Source organism: Pseudorasbora parva, chromosome 12 (assembly GCF_024679245.1).
Source record: "Pseudorasbora parva isolate DD20220531a chromosome 12, ASM2467924v1, whole genome shotgun sequence".
Taxonomy (NCBI): Eukaryota; Metazoa; Chordata; class Actinopteri; order Cypriniformes; family Gobionidae; genus Pseudorasbora; species Pseudorasbora parva.
Window position 1 is genome coordinate 13,008,563 of NC_090183.1, and position 13,338 is coordinate 13,021,900.

At 42.0% G+C, this 13,338-nt stretch overlaps 1 protein-coding gene across 16 annotated transcripts in view; it reads left to right on the plus strand.

The window, feature by feature from the left end:
• baz2ba (bromodomain adjacent to zinc finger domain, 2Ba) overlaps nucleotides 1–13,338 on the plus strand; it is a 111,144-nt gene that overhangs the window by 12,658 nt on the left and 85,148 nt on the right. For 15 of the 16 annotated variants that reach the window (XM_067459185.1, XM_067459194.1, XM_067459201.1 and 12 more), the window contains exon 2: nucleotides 3,169–3,212. The gene's annotated coding sequence lies outside the window, so the exon portion shown is untranslated. Of the gene's footprint in view, nucleotides 1–3,157; nucleotides 3,213–13,338 lie in introns of all 16 variants that reach the window. The other variant, XM_067459187.1, reaches the window with a different exon arrangement.

Below are 13,338 nucleotides of genomic sequence, written 5' to 3' on the forward strand. Positions count from 1 at the left end.
AACAAGCTGCTGTACAGGTCCGGTGGACAATAGAGATGGAGGAACGGCTGGTCGGAATGTGGCAACAGCATGTCTTTCTTTATAATGTCTCCTCATATATAATGTCTGTAGTGTGATGCAACCAGATTTCCCAATCAGTTAAGATAAAAACTCCTGTAGTCTGAGCCTGGCTTTAGTGTTCTAGGTTATGTACAATATTTAGTTTCTCAGCATGCTTTGTACATTTGAGTTCTCTCCTATATGGCGCTGAGATCCTGCTTTGCCACTCAGGAGGACAATTGAGGGCTTGGCTATAATTGGGATAAAACTATTACAAAAGATTACAAACTGCTTATGGAGTGATAAGTACAATCATTTTTATGACTGTATCTTTCTATCTCCCTTTTGACATATATTTGACAGCTTTAGTATTTAAGTAAACTTAAGAGAAAATGTATGTAAACTTGTGTGAACTTAAGATTTAAAAAAATGGGTTATGTAAATAGTTCTTTTAACACACTGCAGTTAGGACTTTGTCATATCGTCATAGAGACAGTTAAATATGTGTGCATGAGGCTTCTCAACTATCGAGAAACATTAAAACAAGACATGCACAGTCATGAGATTCCTTTGACTGACTCGTGAATACATTTTCTTTTTAAAGTGAATGCCCTCAAAAGCTCTTGTAAGGCTTTGCATTTTACAGCTTTTTACGGCATTTCATTTATAGGCTAATCTAAAGTAAAGCCTCTGATCAATTTCCCATTAGTGTGTTTGTTTTCGTATCTGGGAGTGCCTGAAACATGTTTTCTGTTCCTTCGTGTATGGCGATGCAGAGCTTCAGAAACTTTCCCACATGTTCTACCTTTGTTTAAAAACCGCTCCATTTCATGTGGAGACACATGAGTGTTTTTTCTCTCTCTTTCGCTCACTCTTGTTCTTCCTTTTGCTTCCATCTGGTCTTCATTTCCACCAGACTTCAAAGGTGAAGGAAAGCGAGGATAGGAAATGGGTTGAATATTAATTTGGCCTTATTGTCACGGGTTGCTGTGTTCTGCACAGATGCACTTTTACCACAAATGTAAAGCGAAATTACCGCAGTGTTTAGCAATCTGTTCAAAGACGATTGCTGCGTCTTTGTGTGTGAGAGAGCAACTCTGTATATGTGTGTGTGTGTGTGTGTGTAGCACGGTTCTTCCATTAGCGTGTGAGTGATGACCTCCAGTGTGGGCAGTTTAAGTTATAGCCCACCCCCTTCTCTCTCTCAGATGGAGCTAATTGTCTGGTGGCCATTTTTGAGGAAGTGTTTCCAGGTATGAGGATTTTTTTTTTTTTTTTGCCCTCTGGATGGCCATGTCCTTTTTTCATCTGTATTTATTTATTTTTCAATACCACCTCCTGGAGAAACCGCAATCGGCCTAATGATGAAAGAATAAGATTATCAACAATAGAGAAAGAGATCTGATCCAAGGCTGTTTTTTCCCAGTCACAGAACTCACACACACACAGATTCCATTTTGTCAGCTTTCAGCTGGGCATAATACAGCGATAAAAGACTCTGCCCTGCAGCCACACTGAATCATACAGAGCAAAGAGAGGGGGAAAGAGCAAGAAAGAGATGAGAAAGCGAGAGAAAAGGAAAGAGAAGTCTCTTTGTGCTGTGTGTGCTCATATTGTATGAAAAAAGATGAATCACTTCTATTTAGGGATCAGTTTCCTGAAACTGGACGGGTGAGACGATTCCACGGGAGATAGATTGTCGGGACTTGCCTGTGTTTCTCTGAAGGGTTGGAGCTAAACGTCTGCAGTCGTGGCAAGGTGCTCCCTAAAGGACCGGCTCCTCCGACAGGAAGTATCAACCTGGAGCAGAAAGAACAAAAAGGAAAAAAAAAAGCTTTTCTCCTCGCACACCATCCTCACAGCTGCGCACAGTTTGCAGTCTATCCGAAGGGGGTGCGTTATCATTTCATCTAAATTCCTCCCCCCAGGCAAGTCAATAAGAAAAAAAAAAAAAGTAACGTCAAGACGTTTTTGATTAGGTGGTCCTCAGGATGGATGAAGATGTTTGGGGAGGGCTCAGCACTCGTTAGAGCGTGCCGCTACACACACGCTCCGGCCTTCGTTTGCAGTAGAGCCGTGTTATTGTTCTAATGATCAGGCCATACGTATCATCTAGAAAAACGATCAGCCCCCCACCAGTGTGCTCGCCATTATCTAAGTCTCCTTCTCTCTGAGCTGTCATTACGACTGAGCTTCCCCCCGGTGACATCAGCTCTAACGGCGCACGTGTCCTCGGCCACTGCGGCGTTGGAGCGTCTCCGCCGTGGAAGGATGAGTCGGATTTTGATTGACGCGTGGGTGCTGTCAGTCACCGCCTGGCTCAGTGTGTAGCAAACAGTGGTAAACTCTTCCAGACTTGTAACTCTGCCCAGATGGAAATGTTTTAAAGAACTAAAAAGAGGAACTAACTGCCCGGCCACAGATTACTCTGAGTATGTCTGCTGTTCGTTTGTGGTAGTAATTTGTTTTAGCTTTTTTGCTTGTGCATGTGGTGTTTGTTTCTGAGCAGCGTGTGTATGTGCAACTTGTTATCTGTGCAGATTGAAGAGATTGGGAACCAAATCTGATTTGTGTGTCTGTTTCACCTTTGTGTCCCGGTGCTGTGATGTTCCTGATAATTCTTAAGCACACACACACACAGAGAGAGAGAGAAGTGCACAGCACACAAATGCTGTGAGAACTGGAGCAGGCTGGTTTTCTGTACAAGACCATGTGTGTGCTTGGAAAATCGTCCCACACACCCTGGGTTTTAAAGCCTTGCTGTAATTCCAACAGGTTTAGCAGGAAAAAAAGAGAGACAGAACCAGGAGCGTGTATGAGCATTCACACATTTGTGTGTTTTTGCTTTACGTGTGTGGGCATGTGAAAAGTGCTTGTCAGTGTCTTTGTGTACGTATGCATATGTTTTTCTTAGTTAAAACCATTGACAGCCACAGGTTGGGTGTAAACATTCTGTATTTCTCTAACCACACAAACTGAAACCTGTTGCCGTTGACTTTATCCCTTGGGGCCAAGCTGCTTATTAAGTCTTATTTAGGGCAGTTTACCTCCGTTTTGTTTCTGTTTAGTGACCAAATGTGCCATTAAAACACTTTTCTCTGTCTTTTTTCTCTCTCTGGTCTGCTACAGGTGGACAAGCAGTGATGTCACACAGCTGAGGACACTCCCACTCAGTGAGTATTCGTATAATGCTTCATAGCCAGTAGTCATCACTTTTTTTTAAACCTTCCTTCTGTGACTTTGCATTTGTTGCAAGACCAGTTTTCCGGTTTTGAAGTCATTTGTCACGGTTATGCACCTCTGTGTTTGTTTCGGGTAATTGGACGCTGTAACCGAAAAGGGTGAACACAGATTCAGCTGATTTAAACCTAATTTAATTTCGTTCTTAGAATGCGAGCCTCTCTTTTCACCCTTCTCCCTTCCAATTAGCTGAAACAAAGCCCTCCAAAGGCAATTGTTAGGTTGACATTTCTTAAGCGTGCTTTTTTTTTTTTTTTTTTTGCATTCGTAAAGATCTTTAATTTGGCAATTCATTTTCACAGCTGAGTCTCTTGAACGAACCGCTGCGGTGGAGAGAGTTTGTGCACTGGAACAAACAAATCAGCCGGTTTCTCTCTCTCCCTGTGTGGGCTCAGGCTAATTGGTAGCGCGGATGCTGGTCGTGGTGTTAGCGGTGATGCTAGGCGGGCGGCAGCCTCTCAGGGCTCTCTGCTCGGCTGCATCGTTTCATTCCCCAGCTCCCTGGTGGTTTCAGAGACTGACAGAAATACAAGGACATTTCTTTCCACTCTCTCCGTCTCTACCTCCCTCTCATTCTCTCTGTCTCTACCACTAACAAGTGACAATGTAGGGTTTGAGTTCTGGAGTGCTTAAAGACTGAGAAACGGACTGCAGCTGCCTCAGGTGAACATGCAGCTGTGTGTAGACCAAGTGCTTCCTCAGATGTGAATGCGCGTATGTGTGTGTGGTGGCTTACAGATGACTTTTATTAGAAAAGTGTTCCATTCACACTCCAGAGGAATCAATCTCTCTCTCTCTCTCTCTCTCTCTCTCTCTCTCTCTCTCTCTCTCTCTCTCTCTCTCTCTCTCTCTCTCTCTCTCTCTCTCTCTCTCTCTCTCTCTCTCTATATATATATATATATATATATGGAAGGAAATGTATGAATGACGAAAAAAGAGAGAATGGGATGGGGAAAAACAGAGAGAGACAGACAGGAAATAGGCAGACAAAGACAGTGAGACAAAGACAGGCTCTCAGCTACACATCATTGCGGCCTCTCGCATTGGCAGCAGTCACTGCCACCGTCTCAGCCATCAATAATGGTAATGGAAGCTCCATCCGAGCATTGATTTCTGGGAATTGTAGGAAGGCGTGAAGGGTCATCCGTGCTCAACGGCTCTGCTCGTTTAGTGAAGGCGAGACAGGCCGGATTTCAGCATGAATCACGCTAACATTCCTGTATGTCTGACTTACAAGGCAATCATGCTTTGAAGGCAGCACCGTGCATGTCCTTTGAATGCTTAGGCACTGCCATGCAAAAGGTAGAAAAAAATGGAAAAGTAGCTTGTTTTTAGGGCTGTCAACACCTTCATTTACTACAATTAATTACGAAAAATGAGGTGGTAAAAGAATCGACACAGTTAATCATGGCCTCTGACTTGCGCGTAAATATGGAACAGAGATACCGTATGTCTTAAACAGGGTTGTTTTTGTTTTTAACTAAGACCATTAGAAATAATTTTGGGTAATTGAAATAAAGCTGAGATTAAATAAAATATAATTATTAGATTAGAAAATCAAAAATTGTGAAATGTTTTATTTATGAAATTAATTAAAGTTAAATATATAACTTAAAATGACAACACAATGCTAAAACTAAAATTAGAATGAGAACTGGAAAAAAATCAAATAAAAGCTATTTTAAAATATGAATAAGTACTATAATAGTATATAAATATTACTAATCTTGGGCGCTAAAAGTTTTTTCTTAACAGTAAATAAACAGCATCTTAAAAGCATTAATTCAGCATTTAAAAATGATGATGGGCTTATGAATCCTCTGTAGCTTCTATCATTCACTGGTTTGCTCATCTACCACAATAATGTAACATGTAATCTGAATAATGTTTTCAATTCAATTACAATTTATAGATTTTATTTTATTTTTATTTTATTCAGAATGTTAGAACCAGCATTACAAAAGTAAGGATATAGCATTCCTGTTACTCAAAAAAGCACACAATTATTATATATTATTATTCATGAATATATCAAATGTAAATTAAGTTGCTTAGGATAAAATTGTCTGCCAAATGAATTAAACAAATATATATATATAGTGTTAACCTGATATTAGAAACTAAACAAAAGCATAATAAAGCCTTGCAAGTGTATCAGTTATAAGGAAGAACTTTCCTTTCCCGTGAAAAAAGAGAGGATGGAACAAAACAAAACACTGCTTGGACACCCAGAGGGAATTACACAAGTTTATAGATGGAGAGAATATCAACCAGTCTCATTGGAGAGTTGAAATTGAAGAGTAAAATCAGGTCTGTCAGGACATATTGAAGAAAAACACACTCCTCTATCCTTTTTGTTCTGAAATGGAGGTTATATGTTGTAGTTGTAGTCACTGAAAATGCTGAAGACTATATAGAAGAGAGGGAACTGAGCTCTTGCAATCTTGCCCAGGGGCAAACCAGCTATTTATTAGCGCACATGTTAAACCCTCTCGCTTCAAAGCAAACTTTCCTCCCAGCCTCCCACAGAGGGGGAAAGAGAATAATAAAGCAGAGGAAATGGCATTTCTCTGCACAAAGTGGATATGAGTATGTTCAGTGTAACCTACTACTCTTTATTTCGAGTAGAGAAAGAATGAAAAATGAAAGCAAAGGAAGACAAAAGAGGGTGGTGAAAGGGAAAAAAGAGGCAAGAGAGTGTGTTTGAGCATAGATCTTGGTCAGGCAGTGTCAAGCTCCAGGCCTCTCTCTTTCTCTTTCCTGCGTCCCTTGGGACGGCTCATAGCTCATACTTCCTGCTGGATCTTGAGCAGGAATCATGGTAGAGTGGTCTGTTTTCATTGCTGGTGCTGTGCAGTAGGAGTGTGTCTGTACTTGTGCGTCAGAGGCAAAACATACCGGTTGTTTGATACAAATAATAATGCAGGCCTGCTGAATTTTGTGCATGTGTGTGTGAAAGGTGTAATGGACCCCTGCCTGAACTCTGCTGGGCCTTCCAGATCCCTGGTGAGAGTTATTACCTGAGTATAAAATGCTGGATACACACACATGCACACATATACCGAAGGAGAAATGGGGTGCCTCAAGTGTCTGTCATTGGTCCCTTTTGTTTTGTTTTTTTCCTTATGTCCCTCTGCTTGCCACTTGTGATTTTACTGTTCCTTCTTGTCTTACATATTTATGCCCTGGCCAGGGTATGAGGCCATGCTGATTCTGAATGTACAGCAATAAATACAGAAACTTCCATAGAGAGAATGAACGAGTCAGTTAGATGAGGCAGTTAATGTTCAGAGTACATATCATAAACATAATCTCCTGTTATCTTGTCTTAGCCAGTCCCTCCACTTGCACAAGTCTTCATCTATGGCTCCATAGACATACACACATAATACGGTAGATGGTATTCATTTGCTGGTGTCATTGTGCTTTAAAGTGCAATTACAACATAAGCCAAAAATAACAGTATCGGAACATCTATGCATTCTAGCATCCATCACAACTAGAAAGATAGATACATGAATACAGAAAACAGAAAAGTTAGAAGACGGGGCTGAGAGAGCGGGAGGGAGAGAGAGAGAGAGAAAAGGAGAGGGGAAAAACATCCAGAAGGTCAGGATCAGCGGGTGGCCATCTAAGTGAGCGACATTCAGAGACTCCGATTGAGTTTCACCCGCCCTGTTACCGTGGAGATCCATCCAATAATACCACCCTATCCACATCAGAATCACTACAATACACTACACCTACAACAGACTGACAAATAGTGCACTGGCTAAACGGACACAGCCACAGCAGGCAGTGCTCCAATGTGAATGTGATATCTCGCTAATGCTCTGCAAGAATCCTCATATTTTGCTTCCACAACACAAATGTTTTAAGTTGGCGAGCCCAACCCAAAGACAGGTGTTCTTTTGAAATAATGGAAACTACCTATTTGTTGATTGTGCTTCAGCTAAACACTGTGGAACCATGTGGGTGTGTCAAGCTTGTTTTTGGATTGCAGATGGCAGATGTCTTAAGACCAACCTATCTAAAATGTTGGGTATCCTGATGTTCCATAACACCTACTGCTAAAAAACCAACACACGAAGCGAATCTGAGAATTTAAACGGACACAAAGCCTTGGGGCTCTTTAGAGCAGCTCAGCATAAAAGGACAAGGGCTTTATCAGCACTGCTCTTAGAAACTTACGGAACGGCTCGGAATTAACCAGCAGTCACCTTCAGGCTTTCTCCATGCGGCCACTTAGCCATTAAGCAAGCAACAGTTGAGTGAGAAATTTTAGATTTTGAGTAATTTTCTTACCTCCTCAGTGGGTAAATGACTATTCAATGAAATCACAGTCTCCCTTGAAACAGCTTCTTCCTTAGATGAAGATGAATCATGAAATGTCATTTTTAAAAGCTTTCAAGCCATTCACTTGAAAAACAAGAAGTTGAAATGCCTCCTTTGGATGCCACAACATTATGTTAGACGTTATTTTAATTCACTATACAATACACAATGAACATCAGACAATATTTAACATAAACGTCTTCTAGAGTTTGAGTCAACACTAGACCCTCTGAGACCTAGAGAGACCCAAACTACTTCCAGTTGTAGATCCACTAAAACCCAGGTTAAGAATAGGACCCTTGAGGCCAAAGACCATACAGTCAACAAATCAACTGGAATATTAAAAAAAATGTTGAGCTTTTTATAGCTTAGGTATCTGGGACTTTCCTTGAATATGTATATGTTTAAATGGTTGTGAAGGTTAGAAAACGAAAATGATTGACACATTTTTACAAAAGTCTACTAAATATTTAGTTTTTAGATAATATTATGTTCTTCTTGTCTTTTAGTTATTTTGTATTCATTTTACGAGGTTTGCAATTTTTTTCAAGCATGATATAAAAAATTCAGACGTCTAAATGTAAAACCTTCATAGTGACTTATTTTAATAACATTAAATCAAAATGTATTAAAAAAAATGCTAGTAAGAGTGTTTTAACTTAGTGATAGTTCACCCAAAAATGAAAATTCTGTCATTATTATTTACCCTCATGCACTGTAAAAAATAAAAATAAAAAAAAACACTAAACCAAGAAACCCTTATATATAATATTGCATTTGCCAAATCATCTTAGATAATTACTTTATCATATTTTGAGTTTCTGTTTATTAAACCAATCTTCTTTGTTGTATTCACTTAAATGTTTTATTCCAATTAACTCAAAGTTTAAAGGCAACCAGGTAACTAACTTAAACCATCAAATATTTTTTACAGTGTGTCATTCCAAACCCGTAAAACGTTCGTTCATTTTAGGAATGCGAATGAAGATCTTTTGAACGACATGAGGTAAACTATTAGCCTGACAAGCCAGACCCACATCAAGATGTTTGGTCTGGAAACTCACCATACACAGGGCTCAATCCGAGGGGCGGGATAAACGGTTGTCTTTCAAACTCCCTCTGCACGCGATTGGATATCGCTACAACCAACCAGAGCAACGAAGGTGAAACAGAGCTCGTTGATAGATTAAACATTCGCCGTATCCGGTCGGCAAAACTCCGAACACATCTTCCCTTTTTAAGAATGACTTCAGTGCCGTTCTTTGTTCTTTTCTCAGAGAAAAGCTTAACTCCAAGTCTTCCAGAGTCGCGGTCAAAGCTGATTCGAAAGGCCGCCGTTCGCCAGTTTCTGTGTTTAGAAGCACGCAAACGCAACTCAGCCGTTGTCATTATGGCCCCGCCCACCAACTCTATACACGATGTGATTGGCCCGGCAAGAGTTAGAGGAATACAGCTCAGAAGGGTATTGAGAGTTGCTAGACGACACTCACGGGCAGATTAAATTTGCTGCCGCTAGGGTGCGTCTAGATTTCTAGGCTAGTAAATTATGGCAGATTTTAAATTTTTAGGTGAACTATCCCTTTAAATAAGGTTGTCATTCTACTAGTTTATACTACAAATCTAATAGTATTCATAATTTAAAAAATATGTAAAATATGCACCTGTAATTCTTTTTTTTTAAAGCCATGGGACATTAAAGTGTACAGCATTTGTTGAACTTGCCATAGAATTCTTGTTAATTTTATGTATTAGTACAAACCTTAAATACAATTGAGACAGACTTCTGTCTTGTCTGAACATAAGCTGAGACCTAGACCAAGGCCACTCAAATCCAATAGCACAATTGTAAGGCCCTAACTCTAATATCTTCTCACTAAAGCCATTCTCCAAATCAGAATCCGTCAAAATGACTCGACTTGATCACATTATGTCATGTAATTAGTCTGGGTGAACTTTATTTCCGTAAACAGCATGTTGGGTTTATTGTCTCGTGACTGTGAAGTGTTTTCGTTGCGTTTGAAGCAATAAGAGTTTGAGATGGTTTGGTAGATGGCCAGAGCACAGTGAACATAGCTACTCTCTTTCTAGTGCTGCTGCATGTGTTTGTGTGTGTATGTGTGTGTTTTCCCGTGCTGATGCTAAAAGCGGCGTGAGGACGGATCTGAAGGAGTGAGTGTTGGAATACTAATGAACAAACAGAAGAAGAGGCTGTGTGCTCCCGTCTACCTCTCTGCAGTGGGCTCACTCGTTCCTCTCTCTCGCTCTCTCCCTTCATCTGCACCTCTCGCTCACACAGAGGATAAACTGTGTACATGATGACATTTACACCGCAGTTGCACGCAGAGGGAGTGTGTGTGTGTGTGTGTGTGAGCCCTCTCATTCCTCTCCCCACCTCTGTTTTTTTTCCCTGCTCTTCCTTCATTTTGCTCTGTGCTCATCTTCTCTCCATCTCTCCTTCTCTCGCTGTGTGTGTTCAGCACAGGATGCGCACCTCAAGGGAGCGCACACACATACAGGCCATTATTTATGTCTTTTTTTTGAAGGGCAAATATAAAAAGGAGTGGCTTTGCTTTACTGCCACAAATTTGACGTGCTGGCTATGGCTCCAAACACACTCTTACGACTCTTACTGAACAGTAGCCATAAACTGTGTTTTCGTAAAAGAAAAAGCAGCATCTCAGCTTACATGCTTTACTCTGTAGGGTTTATGTTATGTTTAGAGTATAACAATGTGTGTATGAGGTGCGATGGGGGGGTTGGGGGGGGTGTTTTTGAGGTCGGCCGGCGGGCGTCTCTCTAATCTCTCAGAGGAATTGGGCGGTTAAGGGCAGTTACAGGGGCTCTTGGGGAGGTTGGGGGCCCTCAAAGAAGGTTAAAGAGATTCTATTGAATCTAACTGCCCCACTCTCTCACACACCAAGATTCGACCCCCCATAAACACACCTTTCACACCAACCGCACACTTTCTCACACCTATCTCATTCACACTCCTAGACAATAAACACGCGCACACACCCAACATGGCAAGCAACCCAGGGGTCTCCCTCCCTCAGCCTGGGGTATTTAGAGAGAACCCGTGGCAGGCTCCAAGCCCAGAGCTGTAGAGTGCCGGAGCTGGGCCGATCTGGATCCAGGGTGGTCCGGGGAGATTCTCAGAGCATATCAGGGGCTTTTTGTATTCTGGGTGTCCAGGGAGAGCTCATTACGCTGGGTGTACGTTCGCAGAACCTCCCTCACCTCTTAGAAATAGAGAGAGAGCTGCAATACTGGACCTCAGGGAGGTCATTACAGAAAGAGAGGCTGAGGCGGAGAAAAAAACAGGAAGAGAGGTGGGTATGGAGTCTTAGAAATAGAAGTGATAAAGTTTGCTGATTCGTGCGGTGGTGGTGGGGGTCTCTATGTGCGATTTTGGGCATTTTCGCTCCTTTTATTTATAGCGATGCTGGGAAATGGATGCACAAAAGAAGGGAACAGGATTGGGAAACGATGCCAGACTCGAACCGGCATCACCAAGATGAGCATCACAGCACAATAGCTACATTTACATGCTGCCAAATAATCTCTTAGTAATTGGATTGATGGCTCAAACGGATTGAAAAGGCTTCATGTAAATACTTCTATTTATCCGAATGCAATTTCAATTGAATTGAAATGTTTTAGCACGTTTTGTGTGCAGAACGAGTGGTTTCGCAGAGGATATGTGAATCAGATTTAGGGTTCATATAAACAAAACTTTCAGATTCTGAAAACCGTTTCGCTGTTATTATATCAAAATATTTGACTGCTGAATGACCTATCAGAATCAAGTATTTCAGACAGTATGATGATGATAACTTCCCTCATGTCGTTCGACACCCGTAAGACCCGTAAGATCTTCTGAACACAAATGAAGATATTTGTGTTGAAATCCGATGGCTCAGACAGGCCTTCATTGACACCAATGTCATTTCCTCTCTCAAGACCCATAAAGGCACTAAAGACGTCGTTACAAAGCCCATCTCACTACAGTGGCTCTACAATCATTTTATGAAACGACGACGAGAAATATATCCCTCCCCCAAATAACGACTTACATAGTGATGAGCCGATTTCAAAACAAAGCTTTGAACCGTTATGAATCGGTGAATCGATTCATGTTTTGGATCAAGTGTCAAAATGCTGAATCATGAATCGATACGCTGATTCATAACGGTTCGAAGCTTCGTTTTGAAATCGGCCCATCACTATATAAGTCGTTATTTAGTTTTTTTTGCGCACAAAACTATTCTCATCGCTTAATGAAATGATTGTACTATTGAACGGAGGTCTTGCGGGTGTCGAACGACATTAGGGTAAGGAATTGACAGAATTTCCATTTTCGGGTGAACTAACCCTTTAGCAATTTTTTTTCTCACAATATTTACTCAAGAATATTTAAAAACCAAAAATGTACATTATACCATCACAAAACTATGACACAAGGCGGAACTACAACAGGGGGAACGGCATTATCAGCCAGCGTGAGGATAATTTGGAAATGGCAAATATGGATTTATTGGTCTGCCGCTAATCAGGGTGGTGGTTTAGAGCCACAGATACAACAAGAACGTTTTTCCATCATATCTGGCTATTGTTTACAGCTCACAAGGGTCTTGAGTGTCAGGGGGGAGGGACGGATGGTTTGGCGTGCAGATGGTCCAGGGACGAGGGGGGCATTGTGTCTGTGTGTGGGTGATGTGCAGGGAGATATTTAGTATTTTATTGGTCTGTTCCAGAGGACCCAGCTGCTAGGTCATTCCCTGCTGGCACACACGGAGAGGGAGAGAGATGGTGAAAGAAAATACAGAGAAAGAGGGGGCATTAGTGTAGATGTCGATGCGAGCAGAGAGGATTTAAAGCGCTGAGGAGAAAAGAAAAGTGAAAAATCAGAGCCAGGATGAGAGAGCAAGACAGAGAGGAAAAGAAGGGAGGGAAGGAGTAGGAGAGAAAGGAAAAGAGAGCGGAGGAAAAAAAAGAAGGAGGGAGGGAAAGAGAGATAAGCAGCGAGCGAGTGAAATGTGTCCGCCGTGATCCATCAGCCCTGCAGCCACACTAATCACAGGTGGAATTCAGCGAGCTCTTTAAAACGCTGCCTCTCATTTCAAACCCTGCCCTCAGGCTCTCTGTGTGTGTGTTTAGAAGTGTGTCAAAAATCTCTCTGCTTGCCCTATTTTGTGTGTCTGTTTGTGTGTGTGTTCCGCAGTGTGTGTATGTGCATTTTAAGAGAAAGACCGGGATCTCACGAGACGGCACGTGTAGGTTGGTGTGTATGTGTGCATATTTCTGCATGTGTGTGTGTGCACCTGTTTGTGTGTAAATCCCCCAGAGACGATATCTGGCTCAAACAGCTCCAGTGATCACAGATTGTGCCGTTACTCTGTGCGTGTGTGAGCGAGCAGAAAAGAGAGGGAACACAGAGAAGAGAGAGGTGCGAGTGTGTGTGTGTGTGGGGAGAGGGCAGAGCGTCTTTGTGTCTCTACCTATCCCATCATCCCGTTCAGCTCAGCAGAGGTGACACCAAGGTGAGCGTGAGCGCTCTCTCTCCTTCTCCATCACACCAGCACTGCCTCTTGCCCTCCCTCCCTCCCCTCTCTCTCTCTCTCTCTCTCTCCTCTCTCTCCTCTCTCTCTCTCTCCTCTCTCTCTCTCTCTCTCTCTCTCTCGCTGTGCCTCTCTGCACGGCTCAGTGGCAGATGGAGGCTGTGTC